The sequence below is a fragment of the Triticum aestivum genome, chromosome 7B (genome assembly GCF_018294505.1).
Source record: "Triticum aestivum cultivar Chinese Spring chromosome 7B, IWGSC CS RefSeq v2.1, whole genome shotgun sequence".
NCBI classification, from domain to species: domain Eukaryota; kingdom Viridiplantae; phylum Streptophyta; class Magnoliopsida; order Poales; family Poaceae; genus Triticum; species Triticum aestivum.
In genome coordinates, this window is record NC_057813.1 from 728403222 (window position 1) to 728410960 (window position 7739).

The window sequence follows — 7739 nt, forward strand, 5'->3', positions numbered from 1 at the left end:
CGGTAATCGTGTTCTGGAAGTCATGTTACTAGACCATGATGAACCTACGGACTATGAGGAAGCGATGATGAGCCCAGATTCCGCGAAATGGCTTGAGGCCATGAAATCTGAGATAGGATCCATGTATGAGAACAAAGTATGGACTTTGATTGAATTGCTCGATGATCAGCAAGCCATGTTAAATAAATGGATCTTCAAGAGGAAGACGGACACTGATAGTAGTGTTACTATCTACAAAGCTCGACTTGTCACAAAAAGGTTTTCGACAAGTTCAAGGTGTTGACTACAATGAGATTTTCTCAACTGTAGCGATTCTTAAGTCTGTCCGAATCATGTTAGCAATTGCCACATTTTATGAAATCTGGCAAATGGATGTCAAAACTACATTCTTTAATGGATTTATTAAAGAAGAGTTGTATATGATGCAACCAGAAGGTTTTGTCAATCCTAAAGGAGCTAACAAAATGTGCAAGCTCCAGCGATCCATCAATGGACTGGTGCAAGCATCTCGGAGTTGGAATATACGCTTTGATGAGTTGATCAAAGTATATGGTTTTATACAGACTTTTGGAGAAGCCTGTATTTACAAGAAAGTGAGTGGGAGCACTACAGCATTTTTGATAAGTATATGTGAATGACATATTGTTGATCGGAAATAATGTAGAATTATTCTGCAAAGCATAAAGTAGTATTTGAAAGGAGTTTTTCAAAGAAGGACCTCGGTGAAGCTGCTTACATATTGAGCATCAAGATCTATTGAGATAGATCAAGACGCTTGATAAGTTTTTCAATAAGTACATACCTTGTCAAGATTTTGAAAAGGTTCAAAATGGAACAGTCAAAGAAAGAGTTCTTGCCTGTGTTACAAGGTGTGAAATTGAGTAAGACTCAAAGCCCGACCATGGCAGAATATAGAAAGAGAATGAAAGTCATTCCCTATGCCTCAGCCATAGGTTCTATAAAGTATGCTATGCTATGTACGAGACCTATTGTATATCTTGCTCTGAATTTGGCAAGGGAGTACAATAGTGATCTAGGAGTAGATCACTGGACATTGGTCAAGAACATCCTTACTGAGGACTAAGGAAATATTTCTTGATTATGGAGGTGATAAAAGAGCCCGTCGTAAAGAGTTACATCGATGCAAGCTTTTTACACTGATCCAGATGACTCTAAGTCTCAATCTGGATACATATTGAAAGTGGGAGCAATTAAGCTAGAGTAGCTCCATGCAGAGCATTGAAGACATAGAATATTTGCAAAATACATACGGCTCTTAATGTGACAGACCCGTTGATTAAGCTTCTCTCACAAGCAAAACATGATCATACCTTAGTACTCTTAGGTATTAATCACATAGCGATGTGAACTAGATTATTGACTCTAGTAAACCCTTTGGGCGTTGATCACATGACGATGTGAACTATGGGTATTAATCACATACAGATGTGAATATTAGTGTTAAATCACATGGCGATGTGAACTAGATTATTGACTCTAGTGCAAGTGGGAGACTGAAGGAAATATGCCCTAGAGGCAATAATAAAGTTATTATTTATTTCCTTATATCATGATAAATGTTTATTATTCATGCTAGAATTGTATTAACCGGAAACATAATACATGTGTGAATACATAGACAAACATAGTGTCACTAGTATGCCTCTACTTGACTAGCTCATTGAATCAAAGATGGTTAAGTTTCCTAGCCATGGACAAAGAGTTGTCATTTGATTAACGGGATCACATCATTAGGAGAATGATGTGATTGACATGACCCATTCCGTTAGCCTAGCACTTGATCGTTTAGTATGTTGCTATTGCTTTCTTCATGACTTATACATGTTCCTGTAACTATGAGATTATGCAACTCCCGTTTACCGGAGGAACACTTTGGGTGCTACCAAACGTCACAACATAACTGGGTGATTATAAAGGAGTACTACAGGTGTCTCCAAAGGTACATGTTGGGTTGGCGTATTTCGAGATTAGGTTTTGTCACTCCGATTGTCGGAGAGGTATCTCTGGGCCCTCTCGGTAATGCACATCACTATAAGCCTTGCAAGCAATGTATCTAATGAGTTAGTTACGGAATGATGCATTACGGAACAAGTAAAGAGACTTGCCGGTAACTATATTGAACTAGGTATTGGATACCGACGATCGAATCTCGGGCAAGTAACATACCGATGACAAAGGGAACAACGTATGTTGTTATGCGGTTTGACCGATAAAGATCTTCGTAGAATATATAGGAGCCAATATGGGTATCCAGGTTCCGCTATTGGTTATTGACCGAGAATAGTTCTAGGTCATGTCTACATAGTTCTCGAACCCGTAGGGTCCGCACGCTTAACGTTACGATGACAGTTTTATTATGAGTTTATGAGTTTTGATGTACCGAAGGAGTTCGGAGTCCCGTATGAGATCGGGGACATGACGAGGAGTCTCGAAATGGTCGAGACGTAAAGATCGATATATTGGACGACTATATTCGGAGTTCGGAAAGGTTCCGAGTGATTCGGGTATTTTTCGGAGTACCGGAGAGTTACGGGAATTCGTATTGGGCCTCTTTGGGCCATACAGGAAAGGAGAGAAAGGGCCAAAAGAGTGGCCGCACCCCTCCCCTTGGACTAGTCCGAATTGGACTAGGGAGGGGGGCGCACCCTTCCTTCCTTCTCCTTCTCTCTTCCCTTTCCTTCTCTCCTACTCCTACTACATGGAAGGGTTCCTAGTTGGACTAGGAAAGGGGGAATCCTACTCCCGGTGGGAGTAGGACTCCCCTAAGGCGCGCCATAGAGAGGGCCGGCCCTCCCCTTCTCCACTCCTTTATATACGGGGGCAGGGGGCACCCCATGAACACATAAGTTGATCTACGGATCGTTCCTTAGCCGTGTGCGGTGCCCCCCTCCACCATATTCCACCTCGGTCATATCGTCGCGGAGTTTAGGCGAAGCCCTGCGCCGGTAGAGCATCATCATCGTCACCACGCCGTCGTGCTGACGGAACTCATCCCCGATACTTTGCTGGATCGGAGTCCGGGGATCGTCATCGAGCTGAACGTGTGCTGAACTCGGAGGTGCCGTACGTTCGGTACTTGGATCGGTCGGATCGTGAAGACGTACGACTACATCAACCGCGTTGTCATAATGCTTCCGCTTACGGTCTACGAGGGTACGTGGACAACACTCTCCCCTCTCGTTGCTATGCATCACCATGATCTTGCGTGTGCGTAGGAAATTTTTTGAAATTACTACGTTCCCCAACAACTGTTGCATAGATACCCTGTGGATGACATCATGGAGAACAATAACTGTGAGCTACACTTCAAAATAAAGAACATATCCGTGAAGGCGGCGGACGCCATTGCTTATACAAATCTCCCCGGAGCAACCTACCATTGCAGAACGATTCCAGATGGCTATGCTCGTGTCATGGTTGATGAGGTGATGGACCAATATTCGGGGCTACAACTTGACATTCCTGGAGGTGACAAGGAGCACACAGTGGGAGAAGCCATACATTGTATCATCCTATGGAGAAAGGATTGCATCATCTTTCAAAGGCCACCGACACCGCATCAGCTAGAGCTTGACATTCCAGGAGGTGACGAGGAGCAGACGGCTCCCGCTCCTCCAAGTCCGGCACAGCTTTAGGCAACTCCTCCTGCTTCAACTCAGCCAACGCGTGAGGCCACTCCTCCTCCTCCAAGTCCACCAACGTGTGCCACTCCTCCTCCAAGTACGACACCGCGTCAGCCATCTCTGCTGCGTCAGCAATCGTGAAAGAGAGCCGCCACAGCTATGGTGCGTAGTGGTACAAGTTGAGGTAGTACAGGAGGTACATGCGGAGGCAAGCGATTTCAATATGGTCCAAGCCCCGTGCCTCTTCTGCAGAGGCCTTACGACATGACCAAGAAGCAAAATGAAGCCATAGTGAAGGCCCAAGTGGACGCCCATTTTGGACCGAAACCGCCACCGCCGCAAAGGGAGAAAGTGCCTGAGGATAAGATTGAACACTTTATTCGTATGGCTAAAGCACAAGCTCCCAGGCCTATTGACTCAGACTATGAGCTCCAAATCATGAAGGCACATCGAGCACAACAAAAGGAGTCGAGCTCGAGCTCGAGCCAAGCAGCTGGCCAAAAATGCGGGAAAACCGTTCCCCAGCTAGGAGAACAGGCGGTGCAATCTATCCCCCCGCTTGTTGTACCAACACATGAGAGTACAGGCACCGGTCAGCTGGTAATAACCGACGAGCATAGAAGGCAGGCTGAAATGCTCGGTATCACTGTTGGACAACTCCTTGAGGTTGAGCCCATGCCTCTGCTTAGAGAGGAGTACATAAAACGGAAATATGTCCGCGGCCAATCTTTCGTCAAGCCTGAGGAGGTATGGATTGCATGATTGGTACATGAAAATTACCAAGAGTACCAATCGAGAGTCCCTCATGGTGAAAGTCAAGGAAGAGTATTACTTTCATAAGCTAGCTCTGGTCGTTGAGTATTCAGAACTATTTCAGTTATTCAATCAAGATGCACTCGACAAATCTCTCGTCAGTTGCTATTGTCTGTAAGTGATTTCTTTCTGTAATTTAAGTCTGAAGCTAGCTGTAGTGCTCGTTGATCGATCATTACCTATAATTATCCTCACTATATTCTTTTCTGTGGTATTATGCAGGATGAAGATGTATGAAATGTAAAAGGTGGACGCTGTGGCATTGGGTTCATTGACCCAAATACCGTTAATGAACAAAAATGGAAATATCCATGGTATCAAGCAGATGTAGAGAAAAACATCCTAGAGTTCTTGAAGTGCATCAATACCAATGAAGATATACTACTTCCTTACCACTTCTTGTGAGTCACACTGTCTTTACTACAAATTCTGTTTTTACTTACCAGCTAGCTAGATGTTAATAATTATTACTACCAATGATGAGTGTTATGCACATACCCACTTAATTAAGACATGCAAACGTGTGTGCATGCAGTTACCATTGGATCTTGTTAATCATTAAAGTTGACGAAGTAACAATTGAAGTACTGGACTCACTACTTAAAAAAAGATTACTCAATCGTAAAGGGGATAGTCGACCGGTAATTTCAATCATTATTAACTATATGTCGGCCTATTTAGTTCGTCATTTCCTGATATCAACTATTTAATAACTCGTTTATTCATTTTCTTAGCGGGCGGGCAGGGCTTGGGAAAAGTTCAGGAATTCGAATGAGGTTCCAGGCGAATGGAGAGAAAAGTTATATTGGTTTCGACCCAAGGTATAATTAATTAAGTAGGACTAGCTAGCTACCATGCATCTCTTTAATTCTAGTTTCAATACCATTAATTATCATGCATGCTTAATTATTATCTGATTAAATTCTATTCTCGTAAAGGCCCTAAAGCAGGCACCGGGGACTGATGTGTGTGCATACTACGTTTTCGAGAACATTCGCATGATGACGTCCGAAAGGACCAAAACTGATAGAGAGCTATGGGTACGTTTGACAGAACAATATTCAAAAATTTTATATCATTATCGATATCTAGTCACATAACTAATACACATGCATATTGATCTCCTTCTTAACAGTTCGAATCGGTGCGCGAGAAGCTCCTACCGGAGGAGCGCACACGAGTACTTCAAGAGAAAATAGAGGGATTTTTGCTCGACCAGGTCATAGATCCCAAAGGGGAATTCTATTACGAGCTACCGCCCCAATGAACCACTCCCAATTGTCATCGTGCTCTGAAGGCACCAAGGCAAATGCCACTGTTCTACGAGAAATTCTATTTATATATATGCATAACGTGTACAATATGTAGTATCGTAAAATACCAGCAAATGGAAAATAATTATATGGAAAACACAAAATTAAAGGAAAAATAAATAATAAAACCAAAAAGCCCCAAAAAATTTAGTGCTGGTTGGTGTTACTAACCGGTACTAAAGGTCTTCCCGCACCCGGGCCTGGCTCGTGCCAGGTGGTAGCCCTTTAGCTACGGTTCGTGCAGAACCAGTACTAAAGGCCCTTACGAACCGGTGCTATAGCCCGGTTCTGCACTAGTGTTAGTGAATGCATTATCAAATAAATAAGTTGAATAAGAAGAAACAGAACTTACAGTTTCCTCCGTCGCCGCGCACAATGGCCACCTTGCCTACTTCATATCAACCGCGCGACAAAACTTTGCAACAGTTGTTTAGATGGCGTGCCATCGATAGGATAATGACTTCACAATGCGGACCGGTCTTGGGAACCTTCTAGAAGGTTCAAAAATATTCATCTTTTTTTAATGCTCGGAATTTCAATTTTTTTTTGCTTTAAAAAAAGTGTTTTTGTTCTTGTTCACCCAATCGGGTCTGGCCTTAGACTTCCCTTGCCGCACCTGGAATGCACTGTTAGTTAACCCCTCCAATGTCACCTCTTCCAACACCTCACCACCATCCGTCTCGTTGTGAACACTAGTGATAATACACGGGGTCGAAACATCCTTGGTTAGCAGGAACAACTTCGGGTGTCCACACTGCTGATAAATGGCAACCCTTTGTGTGGTTCCTCTGACATTGACTACTTTATAGGTGACCGTGCGTAGAGTCTTCAACCATATTTTTCTTCTGTTTGCACATCCGATGGACCGAAAGCATCAAATGGATGTTTTCTGGTAGTACTCCACTACTAAGCTTAAGCTAGATCTAACCCTGGAGTATGAGCCATTATGAAAACCGGAGCTTTGCCGTTTGTTTAGCAAGAACGGACCCACCATTGCGATCGTTGTTTTGTCGGCACTGTTTGATTAACCAAGGGCCTAATCTTAGCAGGCTTGATTCAGACGGATGGTTATTTTTAGATGTAGCATCCTTCCCGTAGGCTTCAATCCATTCGTCCATACCAGAAGGTAGCGCGAACCTCCTGACATGGTCATGGTGCGCACCAAGGACAAGTTTTTCTAATATGCTTGAGCCCCGGGCCAGTCAAAAAATCACAACCCAAGGGGGACAGCCCCATGTGGACTTCGAGTTTCTTTATTTGCAATGGAGAGGAGGCATCCAAGAAGTTGCCAACTCAATCTCTGCAAAACTAGTAGCCAGTAGGTAGGAGTAAGATGGAAAGAAAGAAACAAGAAAAAAGAATGATGGTGGCAGGTAAACCACTAGACACGCACATCGAACAAAAAAATGCTGATTTTTTCCAATCACTTATTTAACAACATACTAAGAAGTGGTGTAGTTATAAAACTGTGCCCTCCGTATTGGCATTTCTAATCCCACGTGCTTTATTTTTTTTTTCTGTTTTTAGATATGTGTGTTGACAATAAGGTGAAATCATATACGGCCATTGGGTTCAAAAAGGTGGAGATGCTTGAGAGTAATTGCAGTGCCAGCAAGTTGCATCAAACCTTAGGATCAACATGGATGGGCCTGGGCTGCTCAGGCCATTGTTCACTGAACTGAAACAAGTTTTGCTGAAGCGTACGAATCTCAAAGCTGTCAAGGACTCCAAGCACACCTTGAGAGCAAGCTTGTGAACCATCCAAAGACACCTACTATGAAGGCGGAAGAACTACCAGGTTCTTCCTAAATGCATAGCATATATTCTCTTCAAGTTCCTTTTCTTTTCACCTACCACTGGCTCCATCCACCGTTTGCAATCTGACGGGTATTTGTCCATTTCTTTGATACATGGGTTATATTATATATATATTGATTAAAACATGTATTTGGTCATTCATATCTTGCAT